We start from the raw sequence: 16570 nt of genomic DNA on the forward strand, positions 1-16570 counted from the left end.
TAAGAGGCATCCAATCCTACAATTTCATTGGTCGAGAGTACTTTGCTATATTCTAATGATAGTTTATTTTGACTGGCTACTTGTTTCACGGGTGTTTGTAAAACAGAGTTCATTAAGTAAGTTTTATGTTTTGTAAATTTACTCACTAGTATCATAGCTATCATATTTGTTCAATTTGTGACAGTAGTTTTCCAGATCACGAGTTTATAAATGCAGCAAACACAAATTTGGAACTAAACGGTTTATAAGTCAATCTCACATGAAAAAAGAGATTTTAAAAGGCCCTTGACTCCAGAATAAAAGATTGTAGCTGCTGATATAAGTATGTATATTAAGTTAAAGCAATTACTTCTTCTTTCCATGGTAAAAAGACAAAATAGATTGATCTAAAAACAGGCATATATAGATGAATTGCAGTGTGGATTTTACATTTGTTTTAAGCCTTTTTCAATTTCACGGTAAAACAAAAGTATGTTAAATTTGAAAAATATAGATAAATGTGGCCCATAGATAGGCTAGAAAATATCAACTACCAGCAGATAAATGATTAGATTGCAGGTTTTTTTTTTTTTTTTATTTTAAAGTTGAAACTTAAAGCTTTATCATAATAAAGTTATTGTATAATTTATATAGTACATACATTTTTATGAACAATGTTACTTCATGGATGATTAATTACCACAACTATAAGATTGTGTTGTACTCTAATCAAGGTATTGTTTACTATTTATTTAAATTATAGAAACTTGTCTATTCAAACATACTTTTTTAAAATCTACGATTTTGATTGGAAGATATATAAAAATTAATGTGAAAACTAATTACAAACACTTTTTTTTATAATTAGGGACACACAATCATATTCTAAAAATGCCAGTTGCACTTTTTGTTTTGAATATCTTGATACCCCAAGGGTGACTGGGGAATATAGATATGGTCACCTTGGTCTTCTTCCAACCGGCAGTAAAACCCTCGACAAAATGGGGCGTCCGTTTGGCTGTACGGGATGTATCAAGTACGCAGCCACGTCTTGTCAGAATCGGGATGTTAAATCCGATGCCTCGTGTAGAGAGAGTGCCACGCTCTCTGCACGTTAAGAACCCTTGCAAAAACTCTTTTAGGGGTCCATAGGTGGCCTGTTGCAAGGCCAAATTTCTGTCCCTATCCAATTTACCCTCATTTTTCAGTGGCGGTCGAAATTTTCTAGACCTTATCCCGCACGGCCTCAATTACAAGACCTACCTATTGTATTTATTGTTAATTTGTTCTTGTCTTGAACATACATGAACTATTTGCCACTGGACGTTAAGCAACCAACAATCAATCAATCAATCAATTGAATATCTTGATTACGATAAAATGAAATCTTACCCTTGTGGAAATTCATGTAAAGTTACTTAAGACACGGGAAAATATGTACTATGAAACGTAGAAGGTAAATTCAAGAAATTTGATTGGACAAGAAGTTGTAAGTTTGTGCCAAAAATATAAGATTTGGAGTTGGCACTTCGCAATCAATTTAGTGCTCCTTTTTTAGACATAGTTTAACTTTTAACGATAGAAAGAAAAGAAAGCTGTTTTTGAAACAACTACTAAATTATGAAAATCTTTGGTTTTATTCTAAGCCCTTCAACTAAACAAAAGTTATTCGAAAAAAAATTGAAGACACTGATGTTTTCGATACAAATATAATTATTGATACTCCGATAATCTATGGCATGGTATTGGTTGCAAAAATTTGATATTTTTCATTTAAATGCAATATTTCTTATTTAATTGGTATGTTTCTTCATTTAAATGCAATATTATTTTTATTTGAATGGTATATTTTTTCATTTAAATGCAATATTTTTATTCAGATGGTATAATTTTTCATTCAAATGGTATAATTTTTCATTCAAATGGTATAATTTTCGTTCAAAAGTTTTTTTATTTATATGCAATAATTGCATTATGGGAAATTCTTTGACGTCATAAGGTCAAATTTGCAACAACGTTTGTGATTGGTCGGTAATTGTTTGGATTTCTCCCCTTTCTTTCTAAACTTGAGTGACCAAGACTTAAAAAACGCGTCAGAATATCGCCCCTCTAACTAAATGTGGCGTTCGTGCGAGTTCGTGCACTGGCTGTTAATGCCAATAATGGCCAGGACGAGCAAAAAATGCGAGTGACAAGTAATAATAATTAATTTGACACACAACTTGTTCATGGATAGAAACAGATGCCTGCGTGCATGGCAAAAACACCTCCAATGAAAACCTTTTCTGAAGCAACTCTCCTACAGCCTACACATTAAAATAAAAAAAAAAAAATAGCTAGCCCCCCCCCCCCCCCCCCTTCTAAGTCCAGATACATGTTATCATGACGTTCTTTAGTGCTATATCATTTTTTACTTTTCTTGATCCTTAGAGACGTTGCAGGAAGGCACACATGAAAAAAGAATAAAAAGCATCCAGGAAGTTACAATTATTTGGACTAAGCCCCCTCTTTTTTACTACATGTAGAAAAAAAATCACCTAATTACGACAGCAGAACCAGAAACCACAAGTAGAGACATACGCTGTTATACTCCGGAACAAATTCTTTAATAAAGACAATTCAGGATAAATTGGAACCAGTTACTAACCCATGTTACAACAATAGTCCTATGACATAGGACTTCACTATATGAGGCGTGAACTTCATATTTAATATACTATCTATAATATGTGCTCTCATGTCTTATGCTGCAAATCATTTTACATTTAGGATTCGTTGCTGAGCTTTTTTTTTACTGTTCTCGTCTCCGAATCCCTCAAATCAATTTTTTTCAAGCCCCACAGTAGTTCAATAATTACTATATGTCTTTGCATAAATAAGTATGCAGGGCATATTTCAAAACATATTTTATCTTCATGACTTTTAAATGATTTACTTTTCAATACTGCATTGGGAAGGGGGGGTATACAAGTTTATTTTGTGACACATCATATAATATAATTAGGTATCCAACAAATTATATGATTGTACGTTTAGCTATTATTTAGACCCGTATAGAGATGTATATACAATGTATGTTAGGTTATGGTGTGTGTGTGAGGGTAGGGGTTTCAGATCAAAGATCGTTTCTATAATTCTATATCTTTTAGTTTTTACCATCTCACTCTATTCTTTATCCTTTGATCTCTATTACATTTATCCTAAACATGCGTGACATATTTGCCACTGGACATAAGGCAACCAAAAGTCAATCAACGTATTCTGTATATTTCATCATTTCTTTATTATGTTATCTATAGATTTGGTCCCGCCCCTTATCTATTTTTTTGCACATTAGGGACGACATCAAAAGTTCAATGTAGGATAAAAAAAACTACCCCCCCCCCCCCTCTTAACTTAATTTGGGAAAAATTGATTGTTCAATAAGGATATATATAAAATCGATGTTAATTAAACAAAACTTGCAGCAATTTTGACCCCCCCCCCCCCCCCCCCCAAAAAAAAAAAAAAAAAAAAAAAACTATTTGAATTAAGTTTTTTATCCTTCATTGGTTCTCTGATGTCGTCCCTTATCCTCTCTATGTAAACCCAACTCATGTCCTGATAAATGGTGACTCATGCATAGCATCATATGTGGTTATTAAAACAAGAAACATATTCATATTATAATAATTAATGTATGCTAGGACTTATAGATAGATGTCATTAGTCCCAGGTCATGTAATAAAGTAGGTCTTATAAAAATACAATAGCATTTTAATTTTGATGATTATATATATGTTTATATATTTAATAATGCCATTTTTTGGAAAAAAGGGTAGGGGCAAGGCGTTTTTAAAACATATCAATGGGACGCGTCTTTTTTTGTTCTTCGGAAGTGAGCCAGAAGAAGTCCATTTCTGTTTTTTTTTTTTTTTTGCATTGGGAAGATCTTCTGGCTCTCTTCCACCTCTTCTTTTTTGATAGGTTGACGGCAGAGGCACATAACAAACATGGCGACGTTTAGTCTAAATGAAATTAATAAATTTATGAATGCAGATATATTAGAATGTGAGCTGTTTTATAAATAGAGAATATTATATGGCATTTTCAATATCACACCCGTATCAACCCGAGACACCAATATAATCATGAGAGCTCTGCTCGAAGGATTATATTGGTTGAGGGTTGATACGGTGTATGATATTGAAAACTGAGCCATATCATATACACTTTATTATAAACTTTTAAACAACTCATAGACAGTACAAATTCTTCGGTATAAATTTCAAAGTTTGCTACATCACCACCGTCAATCTCTGAAAAAGTAGCGTTATGACGTAATGACTTGACGTCATACAAATAAGGGGTTTGATAAAGCCTTTGCAACCGTGCTGATATCGATATCATCACGGGTGGCTGATACAGCACGCTCGCCAATAATTGTATTACACATACATTGTATCTGTATTTACTACTAAGTATAATAAACGTTTTTATGGTATGAAAGCCTTAGTAGGACATCCCTGTAGGACGATAAGCTGGATAAATATAAGAACTACACGGACAATAACAGTTAAGGGAAGATTATTTTATATTCTAGGGAAGGGATTTTGATTGATTGGTGTTTAACGCTACTTTCAATTCTATTGGGCTATTCCGTGGTGGTCAGTTTAGATTTATAGATGAAGGATGGGGAAGGGAAGAGAGGGCATTATTATTCATTTCAATCTGTCGCTAATCATGCCTATTTTTCAGCTCTTACCAGGCAACCATATTCATATATGAAATCCTTCTGTCCCCCACCCAACAAATGAATAAATATCAAATGGTTTTCCTCTTATTTAACACAAGTTTAAATTGATTGATTGTTTGTTGCTAAGTTTAACGCCCAGTGAAAATTATTTCATGCTTGTTCAGGAAAACACGAGTTTAGAAGTCACGTATATAATATAAAAATGAAGAGATGGAATATGATTGCTAATAAGGCAACTATCTACCGGAGTTCAAATATGAAGTGGATGTAAGCAATTATAGATAAGATAAGATAAGATAAGAAAAAAATATTTTAAGTCAGGTTACATGAAATGCTACAAACAAAAGCTCTGTAGAGCTTTTTGCCGTCATGTAGACAAATGCTTTTTGTAGACAATCGTAAGGCCTTCAAAAATGACAAAAACCTGATACTGTAAAGTCATCTATAAAAGGCCCGACGTGAAAAGTGTGAACAATTCAAACGAAAAAACTAACAGCCTAATTATACATAACAAATCAATTTACAAAATATCAAATATGAGTCGAGACAGGAACCATCGACAACCACTAAACTACAGGCTCCATCCCTGGGACAGGCAAATAAAGAATATGACAGGGTGGATATATAAACGAAGATGTGGTATGATTGTAAATGAGACAACTCTCCACAAGAGATCAAATGACACAGAAATCAACAGCTATAAGTCACCGTACGGCCTTCGACAATAAGCAAAGCCTACACCGCATAGTCAACAATAAAGGTCCCGAAATAAAAAAATGTAAAACAATTCTATCGAGAAAACTAACGGCCGAATTAATGTACAAAAAAATGAACGAAACACAAATATGTATAACAAAGCAACAAAGACAACCACTGAATTACAGGCTCCTGACTTGGGACAAGCACATACATACAGAATGTGGCGGGGTTAAACATGTTAGCGGGATCCCAATCCTCCCCCTAATCTGGGACAGCGGTGTAACAGTACAACAACATGTTTGTGAGCAACCCATCCCGAAGCTGGGACAGTGGTGTAACAGTACAATAAAATAACAACCTGCACAAATCAGCAAATTAACTCACAAGATCGGTACGAGACACACAAAAAAACTAACATTAAGACAATAGACACAAAGCACCGACATAAGAGTATTTGCAATTACTGGAAGTTTGCTCAAACCTAATTACAACTGGTACTGAAATAAATCTTGTTCTCCCAGACTGAGTTATCAATCAGTACACAACGCGCGGCAAAGGATTTATTAAAAAAAAGAAAACAGTCTGAGAAACGTCTGGTTTACGTTGTATATAGATATAAGAAGATGTGGTATGAGTGCCGATGAGACAACTCTCAATCCAAGTCATAATTTGCAAATGTAAACCATTGAAGGTCAACGTACGGTCTTCAACACGGAGCCTTGGCTCACACCGAACAGCAAGCTATAAAGGGCCCCCAAAAAATTAGTAGTGTAAAACCCTTCAAACGGGAAAACCAACGGTGTCTAATCTATTTAAAAAAAACGATATACTTGCATATAAATCCATATACAATGAAACGGTTTTTGAAAAGTGGACCGAACGTTTTGACCATCGAAATTTTGCAATAGAAATACTAGTTATGACCACAAGATTTTAACAGCCAGTGCAGGACTCGCACGAACGTTAGATTTAGTTAGAGGGGCGATATTCTGACGCGTTTTTTAATTCTTGGTCACCCATGTTTAGAAAGAAAGGGGAGACATCCAAACAATTTCCGACCAATCACAAACGTTGTTGCAAATTTGACCTTATGACGTCAAAGAATTTCCCATAATGCAATTATTGCATATAAATAAAAAAAAAATACTTTACCAATTGAATAAAAAATATTGCATTCAAATGACATTTTATACCAATTGAATAAAAAATATTGCTGTTGAACGAAAATTATACCATTTGAATGAAACAATCATACCATTTGAATGAAAAATTATACCATTTGAATGAAAAATTATACCATCTGAATAAAAAATATTGCATTTAAATGAAAAAATATACCATTCAAATAAAAAAATATTGCATTTAAATGAAGAAATATACCAATTAAATAAGGAATATTGCATTTAAATGAAAAATATCAAATTTTTGCAACCAATACCATGCCATTGGCTAGAGGTATAGGGGGAGGGTTGAGATCTCATAAACATGTTTAACCCCGCCGCATTTTTGCGCCTGTCCCAAGTCAGGAGCCTCTGGCCTTTGTTAGTCTTCTATTATTTTTAATTTTAGTTTCTTGTGTACAATTTGGAGTTTAGTATGGCGTTCATTATCACTGAACTAGTATATATATTTGTTTAGGGGCCAGCTGAAGGACGCCTCCGGGTGCGGGAATTTCTCGCTGCATTGAAGACCTGTTGGTGACCTTCTGCTGTTGTCTGTTCTATGGTCGGGTTGTTGTCTCTTTGACACATTCCCCATTTCCATTCTCAATTTTATCATAATAATCACGGAATTAAGATAGTGGGAAAATTTTATTGCAATTGTAATGTCATTTTACAAAATTCATAAATGTAAATAAAAAATATTATTCTAATGCAGTGTTTATTTATCAAAATGTTATGAAATAGAGATGTGGGATTTATGTACATTGGGACTCAATATTACACCCAGATAGACATGAGACGACTACGCTGCAAATTTAAATTTAGCTTGTTTGCAAAGAGTAAAATAAGTTGGCAAACAAAAATGAAAGTGGCGAAAAAATATTGTTTTGGTGAAAGGGGTGGAGAAAAAGAAAATTGACCCAGGGGAACCCTTGATTTTGTTAAAATCAGCTTCATTATTACATATTTTAGCAAACTGTATAAATTGTGACAACTCTAAAAGATGCGACAAGAGAAATGTTGCCGTTCAAAAAGGGAAAATTATTGATGGCAAAGTTGAAATGGCTTCTCTTGTCGCATATTTTTGTATCAATATTTCCATTTTGTACTTATACAGTTATGTTGAAAAATGGACATAATTGACTATTAGAATAATTAATCTGAAGCACTTTTAGATAAATACATTTAGAAGGTTTTATGAACTCGGACTTTTCTATTGATTCCTTCGTAGTAAAAGCGTTTACCGTGGGCAAATTTTTCAAAACTAGTATGAGTCGTGCACAGGGTCAGCGCTGTATCCTCATAATTCATCTACAAAAGGAAACATTAAACTCTTAAATTTTAAATGTGTCACTAAATAAAATAGAACTGAAAGTAAAAATCAACGACTTTAGTTTAAAGGTTTTAAATTATTCTTAATTATTTCAAAGTGTAGATGGACGTAACCCAGTTCTTCGAGAAGCGTTACAATCTAAATCTTTCTTTCTTTAAAGTTTAAACAAGAAACAGTTTATATTACATTGTCACGAGACTAGGATCCTATTCAGGAAATCGCATGAATTGGGAATTTTCATTATATCTAATAATAGTAATTTAGGAGAAAAAAAACTTCCTCTAACACATTTATAATAGGACAAGTGGTTGTGTATAAACAGTCAATTCATTTCAAATACTGAAAACCAAAGCAATTGCAAGTATGTTTTCTTTTTATAGTAACTATTTTGTTTTTCAATATATTCGCTTGTATGTGTTTTCTTAAGATTTATTATCAAGTTGTATTTTTTATTTGTCATTGTATATTTGTATATTTTACTTACGTTTGGTATTGTTGGCACTTGCACGACATTTACAAGTAGTTACATATAAAAGTAAAAGTTCCGTCGGATAACATATATCCTTCGTTCCTTGTCAGCATCAACTGTCTGATGTCAAATGGCGTCTAACTCATTTTAGAAATCCTGAAAATTATACATGATACTTAACTGAACATCTTTTACCGCAAATGTTTTTTTTTAAATACGTATTGATTTTTGTTTATATAATTTAAAATTTATTCTGATATTTATTTTTGTAATTGTTGATGACCTTTAGACATATATTTAGATTATTTAAACAACTATTTAATCTTTCACAACGATCTGAAACCTTAGTTGGGCTGATATCCAACCGTCGGGATTTTACTTTGTCAAAAATATCTCCCCATTATACCACGTTATTATTTCATACATTGAAATTGAAGCCGGTGTATGGATTACGCTTTGTCAATTTGGCTTTTGAAATAAATGTATCTACTAGCTATCAAGCGTCATATAATGTACTTTTGTGCCTTTTTACAAAACAAAACTTTTGTCTATTGGTTGCTAGGAGGAATTTACTAAAGTGAAATGAAAATTAAAATAATTCTATTTAAATATTTCTGGACTTAAAATTTTCAGAGGTTGGAAACTAATTACCGTAGATCACATACAGAAAATAATATATTTGTATAATTTTTTAAGAGCACCAAGTTAAGTCCGTCGTCAAAGGCTTTTAGAAAATTTAAGGGGGGTGTTAGTGAAAAGTGTGTTAGATTTTTCATTTTTTTAGTACATTTAATCAATAAAAAAATTAAAATTGAGAATGGAAATGGGGAATGTGTCAAAGAGACAACAACCCGACCAAAGAGCAGAAAACAGCCGAAGTCCACCAATGGGCCTTCAACACAGCGAGAAAATTCCGCACCCGGAGGCGTGCTTCAGCTGGCCCCTAAACAAAAATGTGTGCTAGTTCAGTGATAATGGACGTCATACTAAACTTCAAAACATATAAATGAACTAAAATTAAAAATCATACAAGACTAACAAAGGCCAGAGGCTACTGACTTAGGACAAGCGCAAAATGCGGCGGGGTTAAACATGTTTTGTGAGATCTCAATCCTCCCCCTATACCTCTAGCCAATGTAGAAAAAACAAACAAACACACAGCAATACGCACAGTAAAATTCAGTTATAAAGAAGTCCGAGTCCGATGTCAGAATAGGTAACAAAAGAAACTAAGCAAAATGACAATGATACATAACTTAACAATGGACTACTAGTAGTTACTGACATGCCAGCTCCAGACCTCAATTAAACTGATTGAAAAATTATGTCTTCATCATATGAAAATCAAGCACGGATTAGTATCATACTATCATAAAATATATGAGAAGACATAACCCGTATCATGCCAATAACTGGTTTTAGAATAAATGTGTTTATTTCCGATGCAAAGACCCTATGAGTGAATCAATATTAATACCAAAATATGCCATATTTAATGACCTGACAACAGTATCGTAACTATATCCCTTCTTAATAAGTCTGTTTAAAGGTTTAGTTAGCTTTTGAGGTGAATGCCGACATTTTTGTGCTTTGTAAAGAATATTATTATAAAAGATTGGATGTGAAATACCTAAACGTATAAGATGTCTGCATGTTGATTTATATTTACAAATGATGTCCTTGTACCGATGTATGTCTTAATTGTAATTGAAAAATGAGTGAACAAAAATTTAAAAAGACAAGTCAGAAATACACCTCAAGTTTTTTCATTTGTAGTAGCAAGAAGCTGGTTTGTTGTTTTTCAAATGCACCTACTCTGTTGTTATGACCCAAAATATTTCACTTGACCCGTATATTTAATCTTTTTATACTGTGATTTTTTATTTATAATATCAACATAAGCTTAGAAAATATAAAAATTATGAAAACAGAAGCGAGATGATGTATCAAATATTTTGCTTTATACGTTTTTTAAGCCAACTCAAACACTCCTGAATATACAAAGGTGTACCCGACTTCCTCGTTTCGATAAGGTCATTGCTTATTCTTACGATTTTCCCCAAAAAATACTGTAGCCGGGGGCAGAGATGCAAATTTATGGTTTAAAAGATCATTTTTTTACTTTCTGTGGAATTTATGCTTATGCATACTAGTTATCTCCTATATATAAATATATCATAAATTCAGATCAGCGCAAACGGAAGTAAAGAATATTGATTTTGCGCAGGCGGAAGTAAGCCAATTTTTTTCATTCGCTCAATTTAATCTGTACGTAAAGTATAATACTGATTGGGTATGAATAACAAATTTTACAAAGATGTATTTCATGCCATGTTTGTATATTTCTATAATTTTTTTTCGCGGATATGATTGAATGAAGTTCTTCTACAATTTTGTTTTTGTAACGCGATGGTGGTAAGTCGACTATTCCCACCAAATAAATTATGACGCTATCTTATATTTTGACAATTTTCTTGGGAAGATATTTTTCAGTAATTTTGGTGAGCATTATTTATTACAAAATGGTATTTTGGTTCCGTCTTGATATTTGGCAGTGGATAATACTACTTTTTTTTAAAGAAATCCAAACAGAAATGTGCATGTGAACCTGGGACTATTTTATGTCTCAGATGCGAACCGAAAAGATCTCATGATCTGGGTCACATCCTTTTCATGCGTTTTTTTTTTTCAAAACTGATTTTCTTTAAAGATCTATATTTATCATGAAATGTTATGTGTAACTGTGTACATATCTTTAACATGTCATGATCTTTATTATTAATATCATGTAACACGAGTGGCTCTATAAAGAATTTTGAAAGACAATATCAATAAATAATATAGTATCATCAAATGATCACGTGACATTCTTTTAGTAAACAAACGCACGTGTCGGAACTTCCAAAATCATGTGCAATCTATCTTATTGTATACTATTTGTTGATAGTGCGAGAAAAGAAATTAACTAAATAGATCTCTTTTTTGTTGGAACAATGGAAATTATTTGCAAAATTCGTGCTAGGCAATTTTGCCTGAGAGGGTCTTGAAGGGATTTTGGAAAAGAGAATTATGAACCAGAAAAAAATGAAAGCTCTAAATTTAAAGAAAAGGAAGAGTAGGAATTAATAGGGTGCTAAATATAAAATATAGAGACAACGAATTATTGCTCCTTACAAGTAGGCTTCCCAAAATTCATAAAATTTAAAGGACTGTTGCATATTTGGTCAGACAGATGGCAATGCTTCATCTGACAGACCAAAAACCAGTCTAACAATTTGGAGGAAAATCTGTTATCAGTAAAATTTGGAAAATTACTGTTATTCCCCAAAACCGGTTTTGATTTATACTCTGTATCCAGTATTTTGCACATGGTTAATATGTTAATATAAACACAAAGTCGTAATGTTTTCAAAGATTTTGCTGTTTTCTTCATAATAAATTTTTAATTTATAAAGAAACAGTTCCTTGATATAATACTTAAGAATGTAAAACACATTTAATCGTTTTAACCTAATACATTTTTGCTGCCAAATATATGATCACACATTTTTAATTTACCGGACATTTGGACCGATGAGTTGCAAATATTTGTCTACAATACAACAATTAGCAGACTAGTCAGACAGTCCAGCACATTTGGGGAAGCCCGAACTAGATCAAAATTGTATGCTATTATCGTCGTGTCTTGTGTTTTAATACGACATTCATTTGTATGATCATAGGTTTCGATTGTGCACACATACATTGTGACGTGTCTTCCAGTTTCTATATTTGGAACATCAACATTACAACATGATCAATTTCAAACATTTTCAAAGTCGCTTTTTAAGATGTAAACTACAAATGTTATCAAACTGACCTATTCATTTATTTTTTTTTCAAATGTGAAAACATGTGTCGCTAGATCAGTTGTTGAAAACTTCTAATGAGTTACATGAAGTACAGCTATATCATCCAACTCTCAAGACATCCTGTATATATATGCAGGTCACATGAACAATTATGAAATTCATGTGGATCTTGTTAGAGTTCTTAAAATCTTTTTTTCACTAGTGGTTCTTGTGGATCTTGTTAGAGTTCTTAAAATCTTTTTTTCACTAGTGGTTCTTGGAGAAAATCTGACGTTCCTCACTATTATTTCTATTGCAAAATACCAAATTTATAGTTGGTTTTTGTGTGTGTTACATTTTAATCTTGTGTTTTTGTTGTGTCGTTGTTCTCCTCTTATATTTGATGCGTTTCCCTCAGTTTTAGTTTGTAACCCGGATTTGTTTTTATCTCTATCGATTTATGAGTTTCGAACAGCGGTATTCTACTGTTGCCTTTATTTATGTCGATGCTTTGCAAAATTTTGGTATTCAAAACCTTCGGATCACCACTTTTCGAGAACTCTGTCTTGGACGTACTTATTACAAACCAGCGAGTTGAAATTAAAATGGTTCCTACATAAAATAGGTGTCTAAAACACATTCTTTGTGAATGAAAATAAATTAGATTATAATATAGCCTAAATAAATAAAGATGAAAACAGTCTTAACTTTTTATAGTTAAACCCGATCTTCAAATTAAAAGAAAATAATGTCTTTTGTCGAAGCCCAGTACCTAAAGGCAAAAATATAGACAATGTTACAATGTCATTACATATATGTAACATCGACCAAAAGCTATTAGTCATGTTTAATACTGGAAAGTATTAAATATTTTTCATGATTTAAGCAATCACCAGAAGCAAATTACTGTCCATATATTATATTGATCCTATTTTAACTTCATCTGAAAACATCCGATGGAGGCGGAGTTATTATGTATTATCAAAGTAACATTAAAATAAAGCGGCGCCTGCAGTGTGGATTTGGAGCATGATAGTCTAGACATTATGTGGTTTGAGTTGAAAACAAAACTGCACGTGATATTGATAAACACTACTTATCGATCTGAGCGCTTTTCACCGTCCAATTTTTGGTCGCTATACGATATGATGTTGAAAAAGGCATTAGAATATTGCAAAGTACTCTCGACCAATGAAATTGTAGGATTGGATGCCTCTTAATTGTGAAGAATGAATGTGAATCATGTTCTAAGTAAGGGATTATCCTATTATTTAATATCTATAACACATTTTTGTTTAAAAATATTTCCCAAATGATAAGAAAGTCCTCACACCACTAAAACTAATCCATAAATGACATGTCGAAGAAGGAAGTCATGCATCAATTATAAACATTGCACTGACAATGAAACTAATTCTTGAATAGATCAAATGAGCCTTGAGCACTTTACAATATTCTAAGTTTGTAAGAGAATGATAATCCCTTACTTCGTATATGTAAGAGAATTGTAATCCCTTTCTTCATGAATAAGTACGAGCGTTAGCGAGTACTTATCATGAAGTAAGGGATTATCATTCTCTTACAAACTTAGAATATTGTAAAGTGCTCAAGGCTCATTTGATCTATTCAAGAATTAGTTTCATTGTCAGTGCAATGTTTATAATTGATGCATGACTTCCTTTTTCGACATGTCATTTATGGATTAGTTTTAGTGATGTGAGGACTTTCTTATCATTTGGGAAATATTTAAAAAAAAAACAAATGCGTTATAGATATTAGGTGACACAACAGTAGAAGGAAAAGGTAGGAATTGTATGTTTCCTGATCGTGAGTATGAATGTAAATCATGTAATATTTTAGTGAGGAATTATCCTTTTTTTATTTACAGTTTAAATCAATTAATACATTTGAGTTACAACTAAATTTTATTTCACAGCCAATAATTTGGTCCGGCTTTTTAAATCAAATACTGTTTCCTTATGTCAGGGAAATGTTCAAAAATAATGCCCTTAAAAGTTTTTAATATGTTCAAAACTAAATTCCTGTTTTCTTTTATCGGAATACATGTATTGGAAATAACTATTCTCCCCAACCGCTTATCAAGTAATCAAAGTTTTGGAAAGCTAAAGATTTAGGTTATTTTTTATCTGAAAGATTTTTTTTTATTTTTTTTGCATTGCTTTGGTATTGTTTAGAAATTTTTAATTGATGTTTATATTAGTGTTTCATGTTCTGTCCGACTCGGCTTCTGTCAAAAATCCATTATTTATTTAGGTGGACGATACACATTTTATTACTAGATTTATGATGTCTGTGGTCGAGACGGCAATGTTTTCTTAACCGTCTCATGAACTTGGTGCACGTGTTAATTTTCAATCTTTGTCAGGATTATTCAGTCAGTTGCATTAATTAGCTAGTAGCAGTAGCAGTGCAAAAAATTCAAATCAAATTTTTCGGTTATTTCATAACTATTCTTACAATGCCAACATAACTATACGAATTACGACAGTATACTTATTGTGTTTATATTATACACCCGCAACATTTTCAACAAGAGGTATGAAGATTTAGAATTATACTCGATATTTGACACTTTAGATTGTGTCGAAACGGATCCGGATGGGAATAAATGCTTTATTCTGCAATTTGTGAGATTACATTTACTTGGAAACGAGTAGGCTGATTAATAGTGATGTGTTCTATTAGACGCTACGCAATTATTTGTTCATATAGAAATGGATGCTAAATTTCAAATGGTAACAACTATGTATATCTAGTATACAACACTAAACGTACGTCAGAATTTTTCACTGGTTTGTTATTTACGCTTGCGTTTCTGTCAATGCCGATATTTTCTGCTAATGACTCGGAGTGGATATTGGCTTACAGATAAGATTGCACTGGTATACCAACATTTTTAGACGTGTCTTGAGAATCTGGTACAAATTTATCTTCTAGACAGGTCAGTTTATTGTATATTTCAGTTTCTAGATTTTTCATTGATTCTGAAAGCTATCGTTAAAATAGATATTTTTAAATGATTAATAATCGATAGACATGTCATCTCAATTCATATTTTGGTCATACAACAAATTATGCGTGCAGTTTGAAACTGACGAGCAGCAATTTAGCATGCTCATTTGAATTATCTACACATTCACATGATATAAGATCTACAGAAGAGAATTTATTGCGCCTAATTGAGTTCACGATGTTGTATATATATTTTCGACATTCATAGAACGTACGCGTGTAGTCAAGAGACAGAAACAATTACTTTCTATTTATTTATATATACATATATATATATATCTTTTATTTTAAAGAATTGTTGTGTAACACAAGGTTCGCAAGTGCATAGGTTCATCTTGAGTGTGAAATTTTCTATTTAATATTTGTTTTATCATTGACATGTTTATGGTGATCACCTGATTTAGCACGTGCACATAGACTTCAGATTTTGTATACCATGTACATATGGAACTATGATTACAGAGATGTTACACCAGGTTGTATTTAGTAAACGTTATACTATACTCTTATAGATCATGATACATTATTATTGTTAACACTCAACAAGACTACGTTCTGCATTGAGGCTCTTACTTGACACTATGCTACGGATTCACAAGAAGTAAAATCATCGGACTACAACACATTTATTATATGGTACTAGATGATGCCCGCAAAATCGCGGTACAATTGGGCAAGCCACGGGGTTCTTCCTATGCATTGGTTTAAAAATGCAATTTCACATTTACAATTTTACAAATGTATGTTCATACATGTATATATACACTTTACCAAATTTACATAGTTAAGCAGATACATGTCCATTCGCTGTAACTATTCATACTCGACTCTCCCGCATGTCATATATTATATTCACTTCATGAAAGTTTTCGACACTTTCTACATGTAACACCCATCAAATATCATTTACCTCTAGTCCACAAAACTACTTGTACATTAAACTAACAGTCATTAAGACTGTCTGTTATAGTTCATCAAACAATTAACCTTCAAGTATTCAACAACGACGACCTTATCAATTTACCTACGTAAATCTGATTACAGATTAGGAAAATTAACGAAATTAAGGTTCCATGACACAATGAATGATAGACAAGTCATGCAACTTAACGTTTTATCCTAATAAATATACATTTGTCCCCGACAACGATTACATACTATGAGCAAGTAGAAAAGGATATGGTATATATCAATTCATAACACAATATAAAAATATGCTTTTATTGCCGTCCTTTATCTCAAGTCACACTGACACTTCAACATAGGGCAAACATCTAACTCATCACAAGTTCAGATGTCACGATACAGTAATAGTTGGATTGATTGAAA

At 32.4% G+C, this 16570-nt stretch overlaps 1 protein-coding gene across 1 annotated transcript in view; it reads left to right on the forward strand.

Annotated features, from left to right (window-relative positions):
• The first annotated feature begins 8183 nt into the window (after positions 1-8183).
• The window catches only part of LOC127730775 (uncharacterized), a 30999-nt gene continuing 22612 nt past the window's right edge, over positions 8184-16570 (forward strand). Inside the window, exon 1 of the mRNA XM_052239319.1 lies at positions 8184-8270. The gene's annotated coding sequence lies outside the window, so the exon portion shown is untranslated. The remainder of the gene's footprint in view (positions 8271-16570) is intronic.

Source organism: Mytilus californianus, unplaced genomic scaffold, assembly GCF_021869535.1.
Source record: "Mytilus californianus isolate M0D057914Y unplaced genomic scaffold, xbMytCali1.0.p SCAF_2, whole genome shotgun sequence".
Taxonomy (NCBI): Eukaryota; Metazoa; Mollusca; class Bivalvia; order Mytilida; family Mytilidae; genus Mytilus; species Mytilus californianus.